A 14,158-nucleotide genomic window follows, 5' to 3' on the forward strand; every position below is an offset into this window, starting at 1 on the left:
AAAGCTAAGTGGGATACACAGCAATTCATTCAGGCTATATACGCTCAATCCAGTTTTTAAGGGTCTATCCCCCCCAAAACCTGAGTGTGATACACAGCAATTCAGTCAGGCTACATACGGTCAATCTAGTTTTTAAGGCTGTACCCCCCAAAAGCTAAGTAGTATACAGCAAATCCGTCAGTCCATATAAGCTCAATCCAGTTTTTAATGCTGTACCCCCAAAAAACATAAGTGGGATACACAGCAATTCAGTCAAGCTATATACGTTCAATCCAGTTTTTAAACCTACCTGGGATACACAGCAATTAAGTCAGGCTATATATGCTCAATCCAGCTTTCCTCGGTGTGTACCCCCCAAAAACCTAAGTGGTATACAGAAAATCTGTGTACAGTATATATAAGCTGAATCCAGCTTTCCTGGTTGTATTCCCAAATAAGTGGAATATAGCTAAATATAAAATAGCATCTCTGTTTATGGGCTGAAACTGAATGGTGGGCCTGACACGGTATACGCTGCTGGGGCAAGTTACAACTACAAAAGAGGGGTAAAAGAATTAATCCTGGGGTGGCACGGCTGAATTGGCACTAATGGGCACAAAATAACATCTCTGTTTATGGGCTGAAGCTGAATGGGGCATAAACTTAAAATGCAGGGGCCCCAATCTATCTCTAATTCAAGAGAACATACACATGCAGGTTCTATCATGCAGTTACAAGTAGAAGAGTGGCTCAGTAAGTTTTCATCCTAGTAGAGGCTACTTTTCACTTACGCACTTTTACCAGTATATCAGGCACAATGGTGTAGGTTTCAAAGAAGCTTTGCACCAACAAGTTAAAAACGTGGGCCATGGTTGGACTGTGTTTGATTCTGGCAAGCTCCAGATCTGCTACCAGGTTCCGGTCATTATCACATACACAAACATGCCTAGGCCCAGGTGCAGCGGGGAAAACCACATCGTCTCATCGACGATGGCATCCCTAACCTCGGGGGAAGTGGTTTTTTTGTCGGCCAAGCTGATGAGCTTCAGCAAGAACTGCTGACGTCTCCACACCCCAGTGCTGAAGCACTTACAGGTTGCAGGTGTGGTCGAAGTTGTAGCGCAGGAGTAGGCTTTGAGAGGCTTTCTCTGAAGTGTCAGAGACAGATGTGGAGGTGTCCAGGCTGGTGGTCTGGACTGCAGCACCAGCACTGTAAACAGTGGAAGAGGCAGTGTCGGCAACGCCGGGCGACGATTGTCCTGCGTTTGCTCTCTCCCACTGAGCCCAGGGCTTGCCTTCCAAGCGCACGCAAGAAGTGGTAAGGTTGCTCTTTTCAGAGCCCCTACTCAGTTTAGACTTGCAAAGTGTACTAAATTTGTCCTCCGTGTATATATTGAAAAATCTTAACACCATCGAGGAACATGGCCTCGATGGGGGAGTTTCTCTCGGGTGGCTAGAAGAGGGAACATCTTGGGCCTTGCTGCCTCAGGCCTGGCTTCTGTGAAACAGCTGTCCTGTGCCTCTGGACATGCCTCTGCTTCTACCCACCTTTTTTCCTGCTTAGCTTGCCTCCATATCTACCTATCATTTTTGCGATTTTTTTTCCTCTCCCCTACCAGAACAAAGGACGAGATTTTTTTACTTATATCGGGGGTCGAGGATTGCAAAAATCCAGTATTGTTTGCTCTCCATGATGTGAACTATGCCTTTGTCTCTTGATAAGCAACCCAACATGAAGTCAGCCATGTGTGCCAGTGTGTTACTTGGCATGACTTCTAATGAGCTTCTAACCAGCAGAGTTGGGGGGAATCAGGGTGGATTGAGCCTAGTAGGAGCAGAATTGTGCAACGCTGATGGTGGAGGAGTGTGAGGAGGAGGAGGAATTGTAGAGGGTGAGCACACACATGAAACTTCATGTTGGGGTGCTTAACACTGGTGGACATGAAAATGATTGGTCTATCCATTGGCTGTTCATTTTCATGAAAGTCAGCCGGTCAGCACTGTCAGCTGACAGCCGACTGTGCTTATCTGTGAAGATGTGACCGGCTGCACTGAAGACCCTTTCCGATAGCACACTGGCGGCAGGGCAGGAAAAGACCTCCAAGGTGTATAGCGCAAGTTCCAGCCACAAATCCAACTTGGAGACTCAATAATTGTAGGGTGCAGAGGGATCAGAGAGGACAGGGCTGTGGTCAGCCAGGTACTCCTGCAAAATGCGCCTATACTTGTCCCTCCTGGTGACACTAGGCCCCTCAGTGGTGGTAGTTTGGCCAGGGGATGCCACTAGCCTCCTGTGTGACAATGAGATCATCTGCTGCTTCGTCATCTTCCTCCTCTTCCTCCATCAATATACGCTGTGAAGCGGACAGGAGTGTGCACTGACTATAGCATACCTCAGCATACAATGCGTTATCCCTGATGGCGATGAGGGATTCTTGCATCACACACAGGAGCGGGATTGTTACACTCACTAATGCGTCATCACAGCTGACACTCTTGGTGGACTCCTCAAAGACACTGAGAGATCTCGCATAAGTCTGACAACATGGGCGAGTGGCTAGTACGCAGAAAATCTTTGGTCTTGCTGCCTCTGGACATGCCTCTGCCTCTAGCCACCTTTTTTGCTGCTGAATTTACCTCCACATCTACACTGATTTCTCCCCTAGACATCACCCCTGTCCATGCCTCTGCCTCTAGCCACCTTTTTTCCTGCTTAGCTTGCCTCCACATCTACACTGCTTTCCCTCCTAGACATCACCCCTGCCCATGCCTCTGCCTCTATCCACCTTTTTTCCTGCTTAGCTTGCCTCCACATCTACGCTTTTCCCCGCTAGACATCACCCCTGTCCATGTCGGGTCGGTGGCCTCATCGTCCACCAACTCCTCTTCCAATTGCTCACTCTCCTCTTACTGCAAACCGCACGGAACCACAGCTTGCCCTGATAGCAACAGTGTCTCATCATCATCACTGAGGCCGAGAAACGCCGGTTGCGGGTCCACAACCACAAAATTGGTAGGAAATGGCAGATGCTCCAGTATTTGGGCATCAGGACACACAAAGTCGTCTGGTAGCTCCTGCGATTCAGGAAGTGGTTCAACAGAGGGAGAGACAGTAAAAGATCCTTGGGGGGGGGTCAAGGGTGGGATGACTCTGTTTGGAAGATTGGGCATGTTGAGAGGAAGGAGGGGCAGACTCTTGGGTATGAACACGACTGCAGGTAGTGGCTGACTGGCTGGTAGAAAAGCAGCTGGAAGCATTATCTGCTAGCCATTATAACACCTGTTCCTGGTGCTCGGGCCTGGTCTGCGTTGTACCCTGCACCCTGCTTAACGCAACTGTCATATCAGGAATTGTGATGAGCGCATGCTAATGTTTCTTTCGGTTTAAAGTTATGTTTCTGTCCTTATTAATGTAGCGGAAAGAAGGTTTCCAATTATTTATCCACTTTCATACAGGTTGTAGTGAGTTTGTAAAGTGTCCAGTGGAAAGGATGGGATAAGATTTCACATAAGTCTTCCACCCATGGGCACTCATGGTGCAGAAACTGAAGGAGCTGACTTTGATGAACTTTTGGGTTTTGGAGATGGAACTCCATCAAAGGTCTCTGCTGCTCACACACCCTGTTCAACATACGTTATCTAGGGTTTCAGCGTGTGGTGACCTCGCACAACAGCCAGTGCTTCAGGCAGATGTAGGCATTGCTGGAGTGTATTGAGGCTAGCAGCAGCTACTGTAGACTTGCCAAAGTGGGCGCACAAGAACCGCATTTTAACCAGTAGCTCGTGTAAATTGGGGTACGTTTTTAAAAACCGTTGCACCAATAAGTTGAAAACGTGGGCCAGGCATGGATCGTGTTGGAGGCTGGCAAGCTCCAGAGCCGCTACCAGGTTCCGGTCATTATCACACACGAAAAAATGCCTGGGCCCATTTGCAGCGGCGAAAACCACATTGCAATATCATCCAGGATGGCATCCCTCACCTCGGAGGCAGTGTGCTGTCTGTCCCCCAAGCTGATGAGCTTCAGCACGGCCTTCTGACGTCTCCCCATACCAGTGTTGCAACATTTCCAGCTCGTAGCTGGCGTCGATTTAACAGCGGAGGAGGAGGAGGATGGTGTTTCAGCACTCCTGCCAGGAATATTGGATGGGGAGACAAGGCAGGCCGCCAGAGTTTGCGACCCGGTCCCAGCCTCAACTACATTCAGCCAGTGTGCCGTGATTGAGATGTACCGTCCCTAGCCGCATGCACTTGTCCACGCGTCAGTGGTCAAGTGGAACTTTGTGCAAAGCGCAGAACTTAGGGCCAGCCTGATGTTAGGGGACACGTGCTGGTGCAAGGCTCAACTCACCCCAAGGGCCAAAAACACTGCTGGTGCAAGGCTCAACTCACCCCAAGGGCCAAAAGCACAGCTGGTGAATTTTGTTCAGTTCCAAAGGACTCTGTGTTTAGATTTGGCTCAGTCACAGCTCCAGAACATGCCTTGTAAGGCAAGGTTTCCTTTAGTGGCTCCATATCAGCAGGATGATGATGATGATGATGATGAAGCTTGGTTAAATGTGGTGTAGGAAGGGAAAGTGGTTTCTGATCTACAGCTAAAGTACTGTACATGTTGTTTGGACTATTAACACCGAGGTAATGTAGAGTCCGATATTAGAGGACCATTACCGGTAGTAGTGGTTGCAGCCAATTCTCCACCTTTGCGGTCCTCTAAATAAAAGTTACCCCCAGGACTTGATGCCAAAATGTTATCAATTTCCCAATCAAAATCAAGGTCAATGTCTGGGTCCTCAGTCCAATCCACTGCATCAATCCAAGACAATTAGAGTGATGGCCCACATATGGTGGGGCTGTCCCCTTTTGCGTCTCTTCTGGACTGGAGTCAGAAGTGTTATCTTGCAGGTTACAGGTATCGATCTGGCGGATGACCCAGTTCCGTTGCTCCTCTCCATATTTTCCAGGAAATTCCGCAAGCCTACCTGCAGACTCCTAGGCTTTTTGTTAGTGGCGGCTCGCTCGGTTATCCCTAGGCTGTGGAAGTCCACATCCCCCCCTTCCCTTCTCGCCTGGCTGAATTAGGTTCTGTCGATCCACACGATGGAGACTTTGATTGCTGAACTGCATCCAGAGGATTCCAGGCATCATCAGACCTGTCTCCTTTGGAACCATTTCTATTATTCTGCTGACTTCCGCTCCCTCTTTCCCTCTGTGTCTCCTGTCTGATGTCTCTTTGTTTGTTTTGTTTGTTTTTCATTGTTCTGGAATATTACTCACATCTTTTATTGTTTATGCTCTGTCTTCTATTCTTAAATTGTATTGTTTTTTATTGTTTTGTTTTTGTTTTTGAGTTGTTGAGTCTGCTGCGTCAGACTCTCACACTTTGTTCTGATGTATTATTTGCACTGATATATTGGTTCTGCTGTGCCAGAGCCGTCCTGCACCTTCCTTTCCCCCTTCTAGGTCCCTTCTCCTTCCCCAGCTTCTGTTAACGGCCTTTTGGACTTTTTTTTTTTTTTTTTTCCCCATCTCAGAGACTTGTTCCGTTTCAGCGCCCTCTCACCTATTCCCCGTGCTCCCCCCTCTTCCTTTTGTTTTTTGCCTTTTTCTTTTTGTGTATTGTGTTAAAATTTGTTTGAAAAATTTCAATAAACTTTAATGTTAAAAAAAAATAAAAAAATAAATATCATGGTAAGCCCTATGAAGGAGAGCCAGTGTTTTCCGAGGACTTAATGTATTTTTGGAACAATCAAATGATAATTATTAGCGTTTTCAATGAAATGGAAAGACGGCGCTCTCAGGTCACAACAGGATTTTATTGAATAAGACAATGATGCAATAAATGATAATTATTGACACATACAAGTCTTGCAGATTTTTTCCACTGCAGTTTTTTCTGTATTTCGATACGGGGGACATTTTCCTGAAACTGACTTTTGGCTGTCAGCAGAATATGCCACGTGGGTAAACATATTCTTATGTTTTGTATTTATGCATGAAAAAATTGTCGCAAAAACTGCCTCATAGGTGGTTTCGATAGTATTTTTAGAAAAAATACCCCAGCAAAGTTAGCAAAAATATGTAAATTTTTGTTCTGCATCATTTCTCATTGGGTTCTCGTGCTATTAAATATATAGGAAAAGTGCTTGTAATTCCACAACTTAAATTAAAATGATGCTTTTTAAAAAACAAAACAAAAAAACAACATGTTTTTAAAAGCGCTAGTTTTCCATAGTCAGGCCAGAGCCCCATGGGCCAGAATCGCTGCAATTTGTCCATGGCGGAAGCAATCGCGGCGTTTTACACTACTTGCAAAGTGGATGGGATTCATGCGAATCCCATCCCCACTTTGCGGAAAAAATCACAGCGCAGACATGCTGCAATTTCCAAAACCGTTGCGGTTTTGAAAATCGCAGCATGTCAATTATATCTACGGAAACGCCAGCGACTTCCCCGTAGATATAATTGTAACAGAAAGTCCGCGGAAGAAAACATTGTGAACTTTCTGTTCAAAGCGTTGCGGGAAGAACTGCGATGTGTTCACGCAATGATTGTTCCTGTGGGGCCGTAGCCTCATGGTGTGCTTCTTGGATCTTTGATATTTTTCCAAAATGCATGATGCATTAGGTGTGGTTCTTTAAGCCCGTTAGGTTTGGGCCCAAAAGTGCCTTAGGGCTAGTTCACATGGGGCAAGTTGGCAGCGGATTTTGACATGGAATCCACCTCAAAAATCGCTGTTCCTATTGACTTCAATGGGAGCTGCTTGCTTCTTTTTTACACTAGCTAGTAGTGGAAAAAAGAAGCGAGCTGCCCTATCTCGTCATCCGCGGCGCAAGGCTCCGGCCCATTCATTTGGACCTAATCCATCACAGAATGCCACGAAGGGATGCCAGTGCACTGCCGTCAAGGCAGCCACGACGGAATGTGTACATATGGAAAACCCATGTGAACTAGCCCTAAGGGCCATACACACTGAGTTTTTGGTGAGGAATTTGGCACTGAATCTGTGTCAGAATCAATGTGGAATAAATGCCTCCCCATAAAGTCCTATGGGTTCCGCTAGCTTTTTTTTTCCACTAGCGGAAAATATAGTTTCCTTCATGTGGATTCCCCCTGCAAAAACCAACGCAGTCAATGGGAGGCGGGAAATCCACATTGCGGATTTGGGTGCCGAATTGGTAAAAACCACTAGCGGGTTTTTCAAGGTCTATACACTGTGATGGAGGAAAAAGCCATTTCCTAATTCTGAAGCAGATTTTTTCCTCATCAAAATCCTCGCCAAAAAACTCAGTGTGAATGGACCCTAAAGGATGAGGCCTCATTTTTAAAAACTAACATATGTCACTTTAAATGGAGTGGGGAAGGTAGCTCGGTAGAAGCACTGCTGCGGACTCAAACAGTCAAGACAGGGACACAAAGGATATGTTCACAAGGAGTATTTTGCAGGTGGATTTTGACACGGAATCCGCTTCAAAATCTGCCTGCAAAAACGTCTCGCATTCCTTTCGATGGGAAAGCGGGAAAAAAAAGCGGCATGCCCTATCTTCATGCAGATTCCACAACTGAGTCAGCTGCGGCATCCATGGCTCGCACTGCACAAATTAGTCTCACTGGACTCAGGGTTACAGGACAGACCCAGCCATCTCCTCACTTCTTGCATCTGCCCTGAAGTGCAGGCTCTGCAACCTTTTATGGGCCAGTAATGAGCCTTAGGACCCACATCTGGGGCTGAAACCTATTTCAGAAACCTACTGGACTATACATAAGTCAGGAATCTGGGGCTGATATAGGGGGACTCCAGTACATAACCTGTCACCTTCTCACATACCCCCCCTTTGTTCAGACCTGTAGGTGTGAACACTTTTATCCCACATACAATGGGTCCTGGATAGAGCATTGGCATTTCCCTGCAGCTTGCCTGCCCTGTGTTCCACTGTGAACTTAAAATTTTGTAACGTCAGAAACCACCTGGTAACTCTGGCGTCTCTCTCTTTCGCGCAGCACATCCAAGTAAGAGGGGAGTGATCAGTGACCAATTTAAAGTGTCAGCCCAGTAAATAGTACTTTAAAGATTCCAGGGCCCACTTAATGGCTAAGCACTCCCTCTCCACAATGCTATAATTTCTTTCAGATGGTGCAAGCTTCCTACTTAGGTAGGAGACTTTGTATTCTTCACCACCCACCATTTGGGACAGCACTGTGCCTAACGCTACATCAGAGGTGTTAGTTTGAACCACAAACTCCTTAGTAAAGTCAGGTGTGACCAAAAGCGGCTGTTTACAGAGGATGGTCTTCAACTCTTGGAATGCCCCCTCAGCCTCTTCACTCCATTTGACCATGACAGACTTAGTCCCCTTAGTAATGTCTGTCAGCAGGGCTGCAATAGTAGAAAAATTTGGAATGAACCTATGGTAATAGACAACAATTCCCAGAAAAGCTCTTGTTTTTTATTAAAGGGCCAAGGCCAATTTTGAATGGCCTTCACTTTGTTAACTTGGGGTTTTATCACCCCTCTTCCAATTACATACCAAAGGTATCGGGCCTCTTCCAGACCCAAAGCACACTTGTTTGGGTTGGCTGTTAACCAGTACGACTAAAGATGACAATGTCATCTAGGTAAGCTGAAGCATACCTTCAATGGGGCTTTAAGGACTCTTTCCATCAACCTCTGGAACGTTGCTGGAGCCCCATGTAACCCAAACGGCATTGTCAGATATTGCAACAAGCCCTCTGGGTGACAAATGCAGTTTTTTCTCTGGCCTCTTTAGTGAGCCAGTACCCTTTGGTTAATTTGAGGGTGTAGAAATACCTGGCATGTATCTCATCGAAACTGGGCATCAGGTAGGCATCAAATTTTGACACCATTCAATTTACAGAATTCATTACAGAACCTTATGGTACCATCTGGCATAGGAATCAAAATAATGGGATTAGACCAGTCACTCTTGGACTTCTGAATTGCCCCAAGTGCCAACATATCTTTGACCTCCTCACATATCGCTTGTCTACGAGCTTTAGGTACCCTGTACAGTTTTAGATTAACCCGTACCTGCGACTCGGTGACAATGTCATGTTCTTTTCATTAATTGTTATTGAATTTTTCAAAGATTATAGAACACAACAGAACAAAAGGTCACAAGAACGACCACAGTATCAGAAATGTTACAGACAGGCATCTCTCAATGAAGACGTATATCATACATTAGTGAATCGATAACAGTATACGTATCTTGCGGTCAGGAAAGGTAAGAAAAAAACACATGGGAGTGTAGTGGGGTGGGGAGGAATCTAAGGGAGAAAGAGAATCAGGGCCAACCTGATAGGCAGACCAAACAAGCTTTTGTTGTAAGTGTCCGGTGTCGTCGAGTGCCTTGTAAAGGGTAAACAATGTCATGTTCTAACACATTGGTATGTCCAGGCAATTCAGAAAATACATAATTATTTTTCTGTGCCAACTCTTGTGACTCCTGTTTCTGTGCCTTAGACAGGGACTCTGCTATTTGCACCTGGGGTGAAGAACCTACTCCTTCAGTAGTAACCTTGCTAGGGGTACCTACAAACATCAGCACTTCCCTGTGCTTCCAGGATTTTAGTAAATTTTTATGGTATATTTGTTCATGTTTCCTCTAGCCTGGCTGGTATACCTTATAGTTCATTTTTCCCACTCTTTCAATAATTTCATATGGCCCTTTCCATTTGGCCAATAATTTACTTTCCACCGTGGGAACCAACACCAACATGTTTCTTAACAATACGCACTACCGCTGCAATTCTGTCCTACATCAGGGTAATATGTTCAATTACACTTCTGTAAGGAGTTTGCTCTTGTTCCCAGGTTTCCTTGGTCATGTCAAGACACCACGTGGGTGTCTACTATACACCAATTGAAATGGGGAAAATCCTGTGGTGGACTGAGGTACCTCCCGCATTGCAAACATTAAATAGGGCAGTAGGTAATCCCAATCTTTGACGTCATTACTAGCCACCCTCTTTAATATGCCCTTAAGGGTTCTATTGAACCTCTCCCCTAGGCCATCTGTCTGGGGGTGATATACAGAAGTTCGTAGGTGTTTAATTTGCAGGAGCTTACACCTTTCTTTCATTACCTTGGATTTAAAAGGAGTCCCTTGGTCAGTCAGGATCTCCTTGGGTATACCTGTCCGAGAGAACATATAAAAGAGCTCCTTGGCAATTAACTTAGCTGAAGTATGTCTCAAGGGTATCAATTTTAATAAGCAATGCCAAAATTATAATGCCTACAACGATCTGCACTAATAGCAATAGGAGCCCTGATACCCAACCTCCAAAATTGATTCTCAAAGCTTTAAATGGATTCCAGGCATTCTTAGCTATTTTTCGGGTTTGTTCCTGAAGCTCTCTGACTTTTGTCACATGGTCTTCTACAATTTCAAAAGAATCCTCATTCCTCAACATTTTCCTCTGTGTGAATGGACCCTAAGAAGGAAGATAGAAAAGGAGGGAATGCGTGGGGATTTTGTTTGAGCCATGGCACCCTCCTTTGAAACGCCTACTCCTCCTCTGCCACAACCTCCCTTGCTACTCACACCCAGGCATCAACTTGTGCCTCAAGTCCCTTTGCCCTGATCCAATGTTAATTATTCTTCTAAAACTCCTCCCACTTCACTAAGTCCAGGGCTCCTGTTTTCAGCTTACCTGCCTTCATAAAGACCTTTTTAACACCTACGATTGAAAACTCCTCCTCCCTTTCCATAACTAGCCTCTTAGGGTACATACATGGCTACTGCACACTTTGCCATGTCCCTACTCCTATGGGCACCCATAATCCTGCAATTCTCTACTCTGGAGTGCACCTAGCTCCTGTAGTCTGAACGGCTGACTAGTTATAGAATTCTCTTGAGGAGCTCTATGTCTTATCCTACACCTTGGATCAGTGCAAATGTACCAGAAATAGAGGGAGATTAAACTTAAAACACTACAGAAAACAGAAACTGCAGCCAACCAAGAGCTCCAAACAAGATGCACAGTGCTCATGCTCAAGGGTAAATGAATGAGGGACTGTGATATACATTTCTGTCCCGCGGATAGTACAATTTTTTTTACTTAAAATATAAAATGTGTGACCACTGTTTACCTCTGGTTCTTTTGCCAGGTATTGCGTGACAATTAAATATCCTCCAATGTTGGCCCCATCATGCTAACCCCTGAGCTGTGTTTTCCACAACTAAATCCATATACCATTATCCCCTCTTATTTGATCTCCCATGAAGTAAAAGGGTTACTGAACATATGAACAAGGCATCTAATCATTAAACTGTCACATACTTTTACGGAAGTTCTACACTTCTTTTTTTTAAAAGCAACCACAGCCTACTCGCTGTGTTTATTCTGATCACATCAACATGACAGAATAGAAAGTCAGAATATAGGTTTAATTCTTGTGGTATACCACCCAAAAGGGGGTCTGATCCAAAGATACTGTGCACATACAATGTTCACAAATCATCACACCAAGTGATCCTTATCTATTTCCAATAAATTAAATCAAATCACTTTTTTTAATCTACTTTACAGAAATACAAGTGCAAACACACACGAACAAACAAACAGAGAAGGACTTTAGAATTCGAGATTCCCTTACTAGTCTCTTTCCACTTTGATCCAAGATGCTCTCATACAAGAAAGAGAAAGAAAGCAGGTTAATGCACTTACTTACCACATGGATTTGAAATTTCTCTTTCCTCCAGAAAGCTCCTGATGTTGTCAAATAAGGAAGGATTTCAGGGATCTCAGCAGTGCCTCCAAAATCTGTTAGGGTTTTTCTAATTACCCCAACTGAATTCTAGACTCCTCTCAGTATCACGGCCGGAGAGCAAAGAGAAACACACAGGTTGGGTTTCAAAATGGCTTAGAGTAGGCTCTCTGAACCAAATCTTTATTCACTCAGAATGCGGGATACATACGTCACATGAAGTTATATCAAAATAAGCCAAATATGGATGCACAAGGTTTGCGGTTATTTGTCATATGTGCGAAGTGGCAGGTAAACAGTTATATTCCTCTTTTCCCAGCATATAATTTTATAAGGACAGGTTGCTTCACAAATATTCCGAGAATCACCAGTATTACACAGTATCCTGTCATTGTTTTTATAGACATTAAACTAAGAAATTAACAGACACTGCTGTTTACTCAGGTAACTTGTCAAAAGTTAAAGCCTAACTCTAATAGTAGCTTCTGCTTTTTCTACATATCCCAAAATAGAGGAAAATCCCTCCCCATAATCACATCATGCCACAGAGACTTAACCATGCCCACTTTGTGGGAGGCGGTGCCAGAGGTAGTTATATAGTGACCTCTGTAACAGGATTCTCTCTGGTCTCACCACGTATACACAAGACCCCAATAGTTTGTCCATTGTACAGTGCAGGTTCGACCAAATCATGGTGCACCAAGGTTACTAGGATCCCAGAGTCAAAGACAGCCAGTACAACATGCCCTGCCACAGTCACAGTACACATCTGTGGTTCGATCGCAGTTTCTGCCGAACAAGTGGGTTGGACAAACAGGGAAACCCACCTGGTTGCAGGGGACAGTATGCAGCAACGTGACCCAGTTCATGACACCGCCAACAACTGAGGCAGTATGAGCAGAGGCATAACTAGCGTAGAGGCAGCGGAGGCGGCTGCCACAGGGCCCAGGCCATTAGGGGGCCCGGTGACAGCCGCTACCGCTGCGTTTTTTTTTTTTAATAGGCTATTACGGGCCCTATTTACTTGCCGATCCTGGCAGGGACGGGATCGGCAAGTGACACTGTGGGCCCCACAAACACTATCATTATACTCGGGGGTCTTTGCAGACCCCCGAGTATAGTGATCGGCGGACTAGGAGAGGTAAGGGAACGTAAAAAATACTGTTACTTACCTCTCCACGATCCTGCCAGTCCTCCTTCATACTTGTCTGACGTCTCTGACGTCACATGAACCCGGTCTAGGACGAGAGCGGCGGCAGACAGCATAGGAGCCAGGGAACAGGTAAGCAACTGTTTTTTTTAATGTTTTTATTCCCCCGGGTCTCCGATTATTATACTCTAGGGTCTGAAAAGACCCCAGAGTATAATAATTGTTTATGGGTGTCCACAGTGGGACATAATACTGTGTGCAGGGGCGACTATGGGGGATAATACTGTGTGCAGGGGCCACTATGGGGGATAATACTGTGTGCAGGGGCCACTAAGGGACATAATACTGTGTGCAGGGGCCACTAATGGACATAATACTGTGTGCAGGGCTTACTAAGGGACATAATAGAGTGCAGAGGAGGGGGTCGGTCGAGGTCTTCGGCGTCCGTGTTTATTGGGGGGGGGGGCATGTCAAAGGTTCGCCACGGGGCCCCGCCATTCCTAGTTACGCCACTGAGTATGAGTCTCTATTCTGAGACCTGGGCTTAACAGTTAACAGTCCCAGCTGCCTCTTCCCCCTCTGAGCATCATCCCCTCACAACCTTTCTAACCCCCACAGTAGTAGGTGCAGTCTTACCCACTCATGTTTGGTCTGGTGCTCCGGATCAGGAGAGCCCTAGTTACAATACTGTGGCCATCGACATCTGTGATAGAACAGGGCGCTGTAGTCCCTGCTCTACATAGACGTCACTACATAGAAGACAGAGAAGGGCCTGTGGTGACGTCATCACAGATCCTTCTCTGGAGTCTACAAGCAGGGAGAGGCTTCAGCATCAGGACGCAGCAGGGAGCCTGGGAAAGTGAGTAAAACTTTATCATTTTTCTGAGAAAATAAATGACTTTATTACTGATAAGGGGGGCAGATATTTACTAACAGGGTTTATTTTTAAAAATTTCAGGGTAACTTATAAGGGGAGGGGGCTATATATATAAGGGGAGTTTAAGGAGGTTTTATTGTTAATATTCCTAGTCAGTGGTGTAACTAGGAATAGCAGGGCCCCGTGGCGAACTTTTGACATGCCCCCCCCCCCCCGACCGACGCTGAAGACCTCGACCAACTGACCCCTAACGCCCCCCCCCCCCATGCGCATTTCCGCGCACACTATAATACCCCATATTGGCCCCTGCACACAGTATTATGTCCCCATACTGGCCCCAGTACACAGTATTATGTCCCATTGTTGCCCCTGCACTCAGTATTATGTCCCCATACTGGCCCCAGTACACAGTATTATGTCCCCATA

The 14,158-nt window shown here is 45.6% G+C and overlaps 1 protein-coding gene and 1 long non-coding RNA gene across 2 annotated transcripts in view; both read right to left on the reverse strand.

Annotated features, from left to right (window-relative positions):
• LOC142209413 (uncharacterized) overlaps positions 1 to 2,798 on the reverse strand; it is a 138,375-nt gene extending 135,577 nt beyond the window's left edge. The window contains exon 1 of the long non-coding RNA XR_012716940.1: positions 2,617 to 2,798. This is a non-coding gene — a long non-coding RNA (uncharacterized LOC142209413). The remainder of the gene's footprint in view (positions 1 to 2,616) is intronic.
• Positions 1 to 14,158, reverse strand: part of ZNF281 (zinc finger protein 281) — a 523,665-nt gene that overhangs the window by 343,021 nt on the left and 166,486 nt on the right. The window lies entirely within an intron of this gene.

Source organism: Leptodactylus fuscus, chromosome 6 (assembly GCF_031893055.1).
Source record: "Leptodactylus fuscus isolate aLepFus1 chromosome 6, aLepFus1.hap2, whole genome shotgun sequence".
Lineage (NCBI taxonomy): Eukaryota > Metazoa > Chordata > Amphibia > Anura > Leptodactylidae > Leptodactylus > Leptodactylus fuscus.